This window comes from Blennius ocellaris (genome assembly GCF_963422515.1).
Source record: "Blennius ocellaris genome assembly, chromosome: 7".
NCBI lineage: Eukaryota > Metazoa > Chordata > Actinopteri > Blenniiformes > Blenniidae > Blennius > Blennius ocellaris.
The window spans coordinates 14,448,849-14,463,542 of NC_137656.1; positions in this window are offsets into that span (position 1 = coordinate 14,448,849).

Here is a 14,694-nt window from a genome sequence, read left to right on the forward strand (position 1 = left end):
AAATGTATATTTTTTTTGTCTGTACTTCATAGTTTGACTTGCTCTGTGTTCTTGTGATTTGATCATGAATCTTGTTTTAGGTAGACATCTTTTCTTCTTGACGATTCAATTAGCATGTGCCAGCTTTTGCATGAAAGGATAGGAATCATGTCGACCATACAGTGTGGGCAATTGGTGTTAGGGGAATAAATTACATTTCAGCATTAAAATACCAAAAGGAGCCATGTGACCAGTCATTCTTTACGGTTTCAGAATGAGATGAACGGTTATGCACAAAGCAGTCACATCCTTTCACATCTGCATTATGTTCGCAAACTCCTTGTTGGAAGCCACAACACATATAAAACAGGATTACAACAGCTGCACAGAGTTATAGATTATAATTATATTATCAAATATAAAACTAAATCAACCTCCATAACAGGAAACAAAACAGGCAACATTATGGCTGTGCCCACCTAATGTTTCCAATCCTTCAGCCATAATGTAGTCAAAACATCTCATGCAAATCACTGCCCCCACTCATGCACATTTGAAGCCATAACAGGACATAAAAAAAATAAATAATAAAATTAAATTTTTGTTGTCTTCAATGTGATACTGGGAAAATAAGCCAAATTTAGCAATCCCTTCAGTTGAAATGAGGTTAGGTATGTTTTCAGTTATTCTTGCAGGGATGGAGTGAGGAAAGAGATTAGACACACGAGTCACTTGCTCAAAAAGATCAAAACGCTTGTTGACAGCAGGGAGCAACCGCCTGCAGAAGATGAGTCCCTTTTCTAAAATTACATTTTTTTGGCAGCTTTTGGTGTCAGGTTACAGACTTCCTTCATGTTTCAGTGCACTTTTTTTTTTTTTCCATTGTTCAAGTCAGAGGCAATGCAGACCATTCATAAGAATGGCCAATTCCTTGTAATAACCATGTAAGCGCCACAATACTGCACCAAACTTACACGCCAACCAAACAATAAGCTAAAACATGAACATGAACAGTGCAGAAATCCTTCTTCTAAGACTGAGTGATGTTCTGACTGGTAATCTGAGAGTGTTCACTCATGTGTTCACTAATGTATTGAAACCGTTATGTAAAACAATTACAAATCTCCCATGAGAATAACTTTTATAATGAAGATACTTGATTTTTGACCTGTGGGCCTCACGACAGGTGTAGTGGTTGGCATTCTCACCTCACAGTGAATTCTGTGGATGTGTGCACTTTCTGGTCTCTTCCCACAGTCCAAATACATTAGTCTGAAGTGAAGTGATGGCTCTAAGTTGCTCTTGGGTGTGACTGTGTCTCTATTTTGATGAACTAGTGACCTGTCCACTGTGTACCACACCTTTTGCCCATTGTCTGCTGGTATCAGTTCCAGCCTGCAACCAAACAGACATGTTTTTTTTTTTCCCCTTTCTTTTTTGCCATGTATCTCATAGACGCCTACTTCATTATTTCAGAATATTTTCATTTTAAATAAAAGTAAAATGAATACGTATATTTCAATTATAGTTTAAATGTGAGACAATGTTGCAGACTGTAATGCATGGCAGATTCTTCCTCAAATACTTTGTTTTACATGTAGCAATTTAACACATTTTCTGATGGACAAGGCGACCACATCGTGTTTTGAACTTGAACCAATGAGCCATCAACTACGCCCACAACTTAAAAGCACATTTTGCAAATTGTATTGGGTTTGAGCCATAACACTGTTGTTGTTCCGAAAGCCTTTTCAGTCCATTCGAAACTATAAACACATCACCAGTCTCATGCTGTGATTTGTTTTTACATTTGATTTGACATTTAATGGCTCTAGGAAGCATTGAACTCTGTTGCCAAGGGAAATATGTGCTTGCTTCACTCCGTCCCAAAAGCCTTAGTCAAAATATTAAGTTCCCCTGGGCTTTGCCCTTCACCTCAGCCAAAGTATATCTTTCTTTCTGAGCTTTTTCAGAAATAAATAATTGTGAAACGAGCCTCTTCAGTAAGATACTTCAACAAAGCAAATTAAGTTGGATTTTACATCATTTAAGAGCCTGATAGAAAAATACACTTGTGTGTAAACCCACTGTCAAAACAGCCATGAAGCAGTTTGAACATACTTCTATCTTATGATAAAAACATTCTGCAATATTTCTGTCTGCAGTTTTACACACACATGGAATCATTTATTACAAGTAGCTTTTGAACAAAGTTAAAGTAGGCAACATGGGAATGTATCTTTTGTTCATACAAATTTTCTTTTGGAATATTTTGTTCTGGGTCTCTTATGTGTGATACATTTTCAGTTAACAAAACATGTTTGAGTAACTTGGCAAACCAATAGTTAGAGGTTATCGTTCAAAACAATTTCAATAATTATATTGTTGATAAGCAACTGTTGTTTTTGTTAATGGGGCAGTTTTATAAATGATTAAATACATTGCAAACTGTTTACAAAAACTGAAAGTAAAGCCAAATTTCATAACTTTTCTTTCAGCCAGGGATATTCAATGTATTCGTTTTGAGATTATCAAAATGCTTATGTTATTTAGCTGGTTACGCAACATGTAGACACTAACATATGTATGTTTTTCCCAGCTAAATTCAGTATAATATTCATCTTATGATAAAAACAATATATTGTGATTATTAAGGAACCTCCTGGCACATGCAATGCAAGATCCTTAAAAAACATTCACATGCAGCAGGCAAAAAAAAAAGTACTTCATCCACTGTGAGAAACTTGTCAAATGTGCTCCAGTCTTGCTCCTGACATTTTCTTTTCTTTTGAATTATACACTCGCTGAAAATAGTCTGACAAAGTCAAATATGACCTCATGTCATCAAGCACTGGCAAATTTGCCATAATTGAAGAATAAAGATCAACTCTATATGAAGGAGATGTGTTACACTGCATGAACCAAAAGGTGGTCACACCAGATACTGACTGGCTTTTGGCAAAAACTGCATATTTCAGAGTGGCCTTTTATTGTGGCCAACCCAAGGCACACCTGTGCAATCTTCATGCTGTCTAATCAGCATCTTCATATGCCACACCTAGGAGGTAGGATGGATAATCTTGGCAAAGGAGAAGTGCTCGCCAACACAAATTAAGAGAGATTCGTGAACAATATGAGAGAAATAGGTCTTTTGTGTATAAAGAAAATGTTTTACATCTTTGAGTTCAACTCATGAAAAATGGGAGCAAAAATAAGTGTTGCATTTATATGTTTGTACAGTGTATATGCCAAAATCACCCAGTAAATTATAGCTAGAATACCATTTCAATCCATATATTATCAGTCACAATAGACAGCGGGTGAAGGTTTGTATTGTTCTTAAACAATGAATACAAGGCTTTTCTGGAAAGCAAAGTTCTTAAAAAGAAAACATTTTGTTTACAATCTCATAACATCGCAGTAAGAAATCTATCAACAGACAGATCTCTCAAAATCAAATGAGTCACTAATCAGAACTGCCAGTAATCAACAATAGTCTCTCGAATAATTATTAAAACAAAAAACAAAAAAAAACTATCACCGTAAAAATTTTGAAGTTTTGAGGTTGCAACAATTGGATGTCTTGTAAAGTGAGTTGTGGTGATTATGATGCATTAAACTGCATAAATAAATAGTAAACACAAATACAACAATTGTGTTGAGGTTGCCAAAGGTCCTTTCATTTCTTTTAATTTGTTTGTCAGTCAATATCAAATGGCAGTCACATCGCTGTAGATCCATGTACATCAATGTTCACGTTCACATTTTGGTTTTTTGGCCTTTGAGGCTGGTGGGGGTGAATTGATAAGACATGTAATTTGATAATGTACAAAATTCATCACACTGCTAAGAGCCTTTATTCGGTCTCCTTAGACAGATTCATCTATTATGTAGAGATCCATAAGTCTGAGAAGCAGTGGCTGTGTGATGGGGGTTGGGCCGTGTGGTTGGAGGCACAACGAGATAAATGAAGGGTCAGGACATGAAATTGAATGAGATAGATCAGGATGGAGATATTTTGTGAAATCTGTGGTAATTAGATGGATTAATGAATCAGAGACAATCCTTAAAATGGAGATTAATTCCTGTGACGTTGTCATCATGTTATGTATTTATCAATGTCCAGCCACTACTTTATTAATGAGTCATAGATCTGGTCCTGTCCGTGTATATAATAAAGGGATAATATGTGTAATTCATAAAGTAACAGATAATCTAGTGGAAGGAGCAATGGGCTAAATTGAGAAACTAAGGGAGAGAAGGTCTGAATATGAGAGAGAAAGAAAGAGCAAGCAGACATTGGTCTTTGAGAAGATTCAATTATAATCATCTTTAGCCAATAATTTATGGAGTTATGACTTCACACATATGATTTATGCTGATAACATGTTAATCCATGCGCCCGTATGTGTGAATGCATGCGTGCGTGTGTGTAAAATAATTAAACACCATATAAATGGATGATGATCACTTGGGGAGGGGGGTAAAGTTTCCACTGTTGTGTAACCTGTAAACTATTCTATTCATAGAATTAACTTTTATTTATTTTCCACATGTCAGTATCAAAAGCACCAAAGGTCACTCATTTCAAAAGCACGTATTGTGTTGTATATTTTAAAGAATATTTTGAGAATCAGCCGAAATTATTATATTTCACTCTGGAAAAGCAATGAATAAAGGGACAGTGTTTTGAAACAGCCCGAACTATAAGCTTTAGTAAATAGAAAAATCTTGAGTCTGGCCTTAAAAGTAGAGACTGTGTCAACTTCTCGAAGCTGAAGAAGTTAGGAGCGCACAGCTTGCTCAGAGCTCTGTTCCACTGAGCAGACCTCCACCCCAGGCGGCCCGCCGCTCCTAAATGAATATAGAGGAAACCCTGAGGTTTCTGACAAAGTTTTATTGAAATGTTTTCTTATAGTATATGTGGCAGTGCCATAAAATACATTTTGAATGTCAGTACATCACAATGTAGGAATGTTCGAATAACATCTGTGGAAAAAAATTATTGTGTATTGGGCCTAAGTACTTGGTATCGACAAGTACTCAAACGCAAATACTCATATACAACTCGTTTTGGAAAAAAGTGGTATCGGTGATCCCTAACTATTAGTATAAATTAAAGTGATAAAAGACAGTATCGTCAGCGTAAATATTCATTTAAATCCCAGTAAATTAGTACACAATATAGATTCAAGTACTAGTAGTTTAGTGGTAATATTGAGGTTAGAGAAGCAGACTTTGCAGACTTTGTCGGTTTAAATCTGACTGCTGACGGATCACCACTTTGGATCAATGAAGGCCTTGCCTGTGGATGCTGCATCATGTTCGCCTATGGCTCCCAACACAGAGTTAAAATTGAATATGAACACAATTCGTTGAATGCAGAGAAGTATTTTCGACAAGGGGAATAATAAAGTATTTTGTCAGATTTGGAGTTAAGGAAGTACTAACACGACTACCACTAGAGTGGTAAACTTTGGAAAGTTGCCTGTTGATTCAAAATCACACTTGAAAAATTAAAATGACACCTCGCAATTCACTGGCAATATCATATGGAGAGAAAAAGACCTTTATATTGTGATGTCCGGATCAGCATGTCAACAGCTGCACACTGAAGCTGTGTAAATTCCTCAGTCGTTATATTTTGGCCCCACACCATATCTGGGAGCAGATATATTGTTTTATTGAGCAGGATGAATCAACTACTAATTGAGTAAAAATTTTAAAAAAAAGAAAGAAATATGTGAAGGCAGGGGACCTGCAAGCTAAAATCTACAGGGCCAATTTGTTTTCCGCACAGGATGCTATTTTGTCTAAGGCCCAATTTACACAACATTTTTTTAAGTAAAAAGACAAACATTTTTGCATTCCTATTTTCACTTTGAAAAATGTTGCCTTGTAAACAAAGGTCAAAGATTATTAAAGAAACATAAACTGCAATTTTCCTTTAAAAGGGAGTGCCCTTTCTTGTATTCAATGGGGGATGCACCATTTCAGTAAAAGCAATGAACTGAATAGCTTGCTCTCTTATTGCTTAGCAAGGTAGCATCAGCATAGTGTGAGAGGGAAAATTAAAAAAACATGCATGCTGAAAGCCGCCTATGTATTTTCTCCTTTGTCCAGGTAGGAGGGACGTCAATGCAAATTGAATTTGTTCAGTTGGACTTGGGCATATGTCTTAGATCATTTCATCAGTTACTGATAAGGCCACTAGGAGAAGAATGAAAAGTCTTTTAAGACATATGATTAAGCCCTCTTCACCTGATTCAATTTCAATTAAGATGTCGAAAGCTGGACAAATTGTGCGTCTTGCAAGAACCAACAAAATACAAAGAAAGAAATACTGGCCACAAATGGGGGGGTCTTTGGGATATTTCACTATATTTTGCAACATGTAGCATTATCAATGGTATAATTCTGAAAATGCACATATTTTTCTTAAAACATTTGCACTTATCATATTATAATCGCATTTTTTGCACTGCAATAAATGTAATTTCGAGTTGTCATTTCTAATAGATCATTCTGCTGCCATTGTACTTTCCTGGCCCATACCAAATCAAGTCAGGCTGTAATGCTGCCCTGAACTAAAATTAACTCAACACCCTACTCTAAAGACTTTCCCACGCATTATTTTCTGCTGTTTTTCAGGGACAGTCCAAATACACACATGCCACTTAAATTCAACAGCTACAAAAAAAGCTGAAAATTAAATCCTACACAGCTTGCAGTGAACCACTAAGAACAACATGATGCATTTACTGTGAATGCTGACTTAATATGACCAGCTGCAGAGTTTACATGGCAGGAAACAAATGTCACTGGCTGGTTCACCAAAGCTGTTCACACCTGCCCAGCATAACCCAGAGAATGAATCAGACTGAATCTTATTACCTCATATGAAGTGTTAGAAGTGTAAGAGTCTGAATACCAGTAATGTTTCAGTGGTACACGTTTTTTTGGCTCCAGCACGTGTTGAGCAGCCTGCACACATGCTGCACAATGTGACTTACCACCTGTGATTAATGATGGTTATTATGTTTTTTTTTAATCCCCAGGGGTTTGCTACATTCCCCATGATTCTTAAGCCTTAGAAATCTCAACGGGTGACCCTTTTTCTACAGGGAATGCTTGTGAGACACAGAAATGGCATTGATACCCGCACACATACATCACTTGCACCCTCATTCACTCGTCTATCCTCTAACCACGAATCCATTAGGACATGCGTTCAAACTTCCCAGCACCATCAGCATTCCCTGAAACCCATTACTATTTTTCAAGAAAAAAAAATCTAAATGTCACAGCCTGTCCTTGAAACCACTCAGTGTTTTGTTCCTCTCTGCTGTCTACCCTTCCATCAGTGCTAATTACTGTAAATGAGTTTTAATTGAGGATGCTGAGGCCTGCCTGATGTTGCAGATTTAGAGTCAATAGGCATGTAATAGCACTCCATCTTTGTCGGTCATTAATCAAGGTTACATATGGTGTCATAGACTGGAGGATCAGATGAACATGTGTCAATTACCATTAACCAAGGGAATGGGGTGTTTGTAAAGGTTTGGAAACACTGTAAAGCTCTGATTGATTTTCACATAAAAAGATGGAACAGTAAAAGGAACTACCTATAAAATTATCTCAATCTCAATGGAATGAGGCATTGATGGAGCAGGTCAATTGGACTTTGTTCATTTCTCAAAAAACATGAATTGATGAAGCCTCTCATTTTGACAAATGAGAATATTCATCTACATACCTATATCATCAGCCATCACTACCTCGACTTAGTTCATCAGCACAGTTTTCAGACAAAGAGAAAACTAGATTCGAGCAGTTTTTCTAACATCTGTTTAGGATCTGAGCATGAGGTCTCAAGAGTAAAAGTCAAGCTCCAGGACCTTCGCACTTCAGATTAAAAGATACTACTCAGACACTGAACATGGCCATGAGCAAAAGCATTAGCAATTTTATACAAATGGGCCATCTTTAAAGTTTAATATCAAAAATATCTCCTCAAAATATAAATGTTTTATGGGAGGTCAATTGGTTCTTCAGGGAGGAATGCAAAAGCTCTTAAAAAAAAAGGAAAGAATGGAATGGGGATGTCTGACTAAGAAGGCATCCTCGCACCAAAGACTTTTGGATTTACCTCCAGAAATGTTGAATAATTTGGTTCAATGCAAATATCCGAACAAATTCTGAACACATTCAACAACAACTGGAAAAATAAAATTGAGCAGGCTGACTAGATCTTATTAACTCATTGTTTTCCCCATCACTTCAGCGTTATTAAGAAAATCTTCCAACATACTGCATTAATGTAAAATATTGTTGAAAGCAAAGATAACATGGCTCACCAATTTGGTCAGTATTGAAAAATCTACTAATTTCTAAACTGGGGCACTGCATCCCTCCAAAAAATTCATTTTGAAATTTAAAGAATTAATGATACATTTCCATTTCAGATTTCAATTAAAACCTCAAATCCCAGTCATTACCATAAAAGTACTCGACTTTGATTATGTATTTTTCCAAGTGAGATCCCTCACAATTCTGGAAAATTCAGACATGCTTCCCTTTAAGTAATGACACAAAAGGATCTCTAATCTATCTCTCCAATACCATTCCAAAAACTGCTGATAGATGATGTTATGGCAACAAAAAACTGGCTCTGAATAGCGCAAAACCAGCAATATCAAGAATAGCATTCTCAGCAACTCTGCCAATCTCTGTTTTTCTAAAAACATAGATTTTGTTCAGGAGTAACTTGGGCAGGTGGCGATGTGGATCAAATGATCAACCCTGAGATTGAAAAAAACGCCCAAAGGAAAAGGAATCAGGTGAACAAGTGTTAGTCTTGTTTCTTGAATGACATTATGCCCAATATGAGTGTGTCATACAAGGTTTCATATGTCTTTGGCTAAAAGTTACTCTCCGAGAAAAAAATCTTTAAAATATACTTTCCATAAAAGGTATCACTTCAGCACAGAGAATAAACCAATACATGAAAACTAGACCATTACCACTCAATTCCACAAATTCCCAGCCTGCAGTTTCCCAAATTGATCACACCAAAGTCGGGTTTTTGTGATGCTAAGGTGTCAACAAACTGGGGGGGGGGGGGGGGGGGGGGATCTTGAGAAATTCAAATGCTGGAAATAAATGTTTGAATTGATTCGTGTAACGATGAATTTCCTTGAGAAAGGTATTGACAACGTATTAGAGACGTACATGAACAACAAACTGGGTGCTGCATTTTTGCTGCACCCAGTGCTGCGGTCACTTGTTATCCCCTTAACTAGTCTTGCTGGTAAATGACATCAATGATGAAGCCACTTTTGAAACATCTTCCAAGATGTATCGTCATGTACAGCTGGGCTGAGTTAATCGCTTTGAGATGCTATGTTCCTGGATGAAAAAGTTGGTTCACGGACGTGCAACCATTTATAAATATTCCATCTTTTAGTGTGATATGCAAAGGTAGGACATGGTCTGTTTATCACTTTGTGCATCTGTGGCTTCTTTACCAGATGACAAACAGCTGCATCTACTTTCCCTGGGTTGGCACTTCACTTACTATCCTGCTCAACTGTTTCATTTTGATTTTTACTCGATTTCACACAGTAGGGAATCCATTTCAGTTTTACTGTACACCATGTATTTATGTTACACATTGGGGCCACTGCTGTATAATCTATGTTGAAATGTTTGGATCTTAATGTTGCAGTGTTGTTTAAATACTGTTGACAAATAGCAAATGCGTTGCAGGATCATAACATGATACACAGCCTGTACAAGCAGGTGTCTGCTCCCACTTGGGAGGATATATTGGCTCGGTAATGGTCTGACATAGAGTTGTATTTTAATCTGCTTTAAGTCTGGCATTCTAATTTACATTGTCTATTACCATGCTACTAACGACTCTGACCTTCTCCAGTGCTAAACACCAAGCCAGCAGAGGAGAAGGAATGAGAGAGGTAGGCGGAGCTGAAGTGATGACATGGTGGTGGCAATAGGTCGGGTGGATGGGGTGGGGGAAGAATACTTGGGAAAAAAAAGAGTAAAAGAAGGACAGGATGAAAAAGAGAAGGAGGAGACAAGATTTTTAGGAGGCTGGCATTCACTAAAGCCATAAATCTGGGGTTTATGGTGAAATGATGGCAGATAATGTAAGTAAAGGTCAGTGCAGCATGTCAGCCAACAATAGATCAATGGGACTGATGATTGTGGTCACACACAGCCTCTGTACACTTCACTCCATCACACAGCTGGTTCCCTTCATTTCTTGCGTTTTTGTTCATTTTTGTTTTGTCTATCATATTTACAGCCAGCGAATTGCACATGTACAGCAACAGAGAGGATAAATTGTTATTGATAGCAGCTACAAAGAACGGGTAAACATTGTGTTTCACAGTCAATATCATCACCAGAGCGGGAGCTTGGGCATAAAAGTCTCTTACATTTAGTTTTTCAATTGGTTGTTTTTTTCTGTAAAGAAAAGTAATGATTGGATAATAATTGAGTAATTGCGGACCTTGACTTGACATGGTCGCATTTCATTGGCAGTGCCAGACAATGCAGATTGTCACTCCTCCATGACTGAAATATAAATGGATTTGCACACTCTTCTGTGCCATTTAAAATTTAGTGGCAAGTCATCTGATATATCAGCATATGCTGAAAGTGCATAGATAACATTTTTGGCATTTGCAATTATTAAAAAATGCTAAATATTGCTCACGATTTGTATTTCTTTTCAGTAACACCTTAGTCTCATGTTGGGTCGTTGTTGTGTTTATCTTCTCAGAGCAGTGGCATTAGAGCTTTTCAGCTTACCGAGCAACCTTAGTGGATAGCAAGGTCTGCTGGTAGCAGTGTCTTTCCGTGTTCATATCAAAATGTCTGAGCAGAATGTGATTGAACATTGCTCAATTGAAGTTCGATCAGATTCGATCATGAGGGTTGTGGTCCAAAACTTTCCCACCAGAGGGTTCAGTCCGGTATGTGGAACAATCTTGCAAAAGGTAAAAATTACAGAAATTTGCTGCAATTTTTGGTCAACTTCATAAGTACATCATTTTAGAAACAGATAGATACAAATATAAATAAACCTGGGCTATGATATGAGTGATCAGCTGTGGAATTTAGTGAACTTACTACTAGAAAAGCAGTGTTCGCATCAAACCAATACTGTCGGGTGGATTTGTGAAATATAATAATAATAATAATAATAATAATAATAATGGCATAGAAATCCCAAAGTTCTTCAATAAAAACAGTTAAATATGGATTACAAAACAGACAAAAACACAAATATGCAAGCTGAAGGAGTTTTGAGAAAAAGGGGCTCACAAAAAAAAAAAAAAAACAGATATAGTATTCCTTGATTTTTGTGCAGATTTGCAGAGCCCCGTAAAGCACAAATCATTTTTTTTTTTTTAATGTAAGGATTTTACTTAAAACAGGAATGCATTTAGAATTGTCATTATATGCAGGTTATTTTAAATCATTTCACTAATTTGACTCATTTGAGATCAAATTAGGCTGTATGTAGCCCTGTAACTATACAGGGCCCTTATTCTAAAATTCCTAGAGCTCACTGGAGAAGGGAAGGATGTTTAATTGTACATCAGACTACTTCCACACATCCTCCATTCAGGGATTATAATAATAAGAGACAGAGATACAGTCCCATCATCAGGACATGTGTACAAGAAACAATATTCAACAGGAGCACATAAAAACAAAGACATCAAAACATTAATGTAGGTTTAACAGGTTACTTAAAACTAAAGGTACAAGGTAAGAGAAGAGAACCTTGATTCAGTATTTTAGTGTAAAACTACAATTTGACCTCCCTTTGCCCTCATGTGTTTATATTGGTCAAGTGATATGCAGCTTCTCTTACTCAGCATGCACAGTGGCAGAGATCTGGATTTGGAGAAAAATGAGGTGGAGATTGACTGCAGATGAACTTTTCGATTGAACATTCACTACCTTTAGATTTGAACATAAATCAGAATTATACTAACTAAATTGGAATTTTAGCTCCAGTATCCACACACACACACACACACACACACACACACACACACACACACACACACACACACACACACACACACACACACACACACACACACACACACCAAAGCTACCTGAGCAAATTGCAAGGAGTGTAAAACTTCTCTCATTACTAATTCTCAGACCCGTCTTATCAAGTATAACCAGACAAGCTGCATGTTGACTCAACCTTGCTTTCCTCAGAGGCATCATTTTGAAAGGAAAATTATCATTTTGATGGGAATAATGTCTCGGTTTGCTACTGAAGCTACTCCAGCTTATACTCAAGCTACTCCAGATAATAAATAATCAATCAATAAATAAAAAAGTTCTAACAGTGAGATGCCATCTCTCCTATGATTGAATGGGAAAGCAGTGATTTAAAAAAAACAAGAAAAAAAAAAAAAACCTAGAAAGATTTTTGATTTGTGTTTTTTTCTTCTTTTTTTTAATTAAAAAAACATTTTTAAATACAGTACAGTAATTCCTATATGCTTTTACAGAGAAAATAGAAAAGTCCAACATATCCACATGAGCAAGCAGGTTTGTTTGCGACTGTGGAAAGGAAAAACTCCCTCCAACAAGGAGAAACCTTTGCAGAAACAAGAGGTGGCGGCATTCTGCAGACCGGTTGGGGTTAAAGGATAGAGGAGAGGATAGGATAGAAAAGACAGAGATAGACTTGGTGGGGAGATACATACAATACCCTTGTTAGTGCTACACACACACATATATATATATATATTTGTAATTTTTTTTTTTAATACAGTAATAACAGTGATCCAAATATTTTCCAATTGTCATGAGAATCAACCAGCCTGAGCAACAACAAAAACCAACAACAATGATAACAAAAGCAAAAACAAAATGACACAAAACAAAGAACAAAAAACATGATTTTGATAATTGAAAGAACAATAGCAGAAAATAAGAAAAAATCTGCAGCAAATCTCATCAATGAGGAGTGGATTTTTATGCCTACTTTAAGGAGGAAACTCAAATTATTGTGAAAATTGTATTTACAACTAGGCTGTCAAGAGACTTCAATACGTTTGTGTGTGTGTGTGTGTGTGTGTGTGTGTGTGTGTGTGTGTGTGTGTGTGTGTGTGTGTGTGTGTGTGTGTGTGTGTGTGGTTTGTCCACTGGATGTGAATGGAACTGTTGTGGGGGGGCCCGCAGTACCACCCCGGGGCCCAAGGCCACCAGGGCCGGACGCCGCCACTCAGGCTCCAACAAACCACCCTGTAGAACCACGTCCCAACCCGGAAGGCCAGAGGGGCCCACAACAGAAGAATAAAGGGCGCAAAGCCCCAAGCCCCGACCCGAGCCGCCAAGCCGGGACCGGCCGGTGCAGGGCCCCCAGGCCATGCGGGCAGGGAGACCCCCCGATCCCGGCAGCGGAGGCCGCCGCACCCCCGGGGGCCAGTCCCCCCCACCACCAACCCCCCCAACCCGGCGGGACAGAGAAGGCCTCAGCCGCCAAGCCCCAGACCAGTCCCCCCCAGACCAGGAAGAGCGAAGGCCCAGCTGGGCCCGGCCAGAGGACAGCCACCCTCCAACCCCCAGGAGCCCCAATACCACCCCCCCCCCCCCCCCCATCCCCTAGTCCCAACCCACACACACACCCACACCTAAGCACACACACACACACACACACACACACACACACACACACACACACACACACACACACACACACACACACACACACACACACACACACACACACACACACACACACACACACACACACACACACACACACATTTATTTGGTGGGGATGGGGATGGCTCCCACTCCCCAGGCCGCCAGCCAGGCCCCCACCAGGCCACTACAAGATCTCATCCTCCACCAATCCAACCGTGAATAGGGAGGCAGAACCACCAACCCGGCCCCCCCGGAAGTGCCACGCCTGAGCGAGCGTGCCCCTCCAGTCGCACTCACTCCGGAACACGGTGGGACCACAGCGGGAGATTCTGGGGGGAGCCCCAACCCCCCCCACCCCCCCCTCCTTGGATGCATGTAGAGATTTGTATTTGTGTTTTGAAGAGGTGGTGCAATGTGTGTGTCTAAGGTGCGGTTTAAAATTGAGGGGTAGCGGGGGCCCAGGCGTTCTACCGCTGCCAGCGCCAGAACCCTGAAAGCCAGCTTATCCCCTCAAGACCCTGCATGACTAAGTGTAGTTAAAATTGTGGGCGGTGCAAAGTCGGGGGAGGGGGCAGACCACAGTTAAGTAGCATGGATCCCCCACCCTAGGCCCCGCCCACTGGTCCCTATTGTTGAATGAGGTAAAGTGAGGTAAGGTAGGGGGGCTGAGAGGGAGAAGGTCCCCCCGTCAGTAGGACTTGGCCCAGCTGGACCCCCCGCGCTGCCCCACCCCACCCCCAAGTGGCCGGCTTGGAACACGGGAACCAACACCCACCCCGACAAGGCACCGCAAGAGGACCCGGGCAGGAAGCCCTCCCCACCCCACCCGACGGCCGAAGAGCAGAGTCTAAGACCCGCATGGCCCAGCATGAGCCCGGCTGGAGGCCAGCGGCTAGGGAACGTAGACCCTTCCACACCCTGACATACTCACACAAGACGACACCCATAGTTGTATATAGAACGCACACCCCCACACACACACCCATCCACACTCACACTCACATC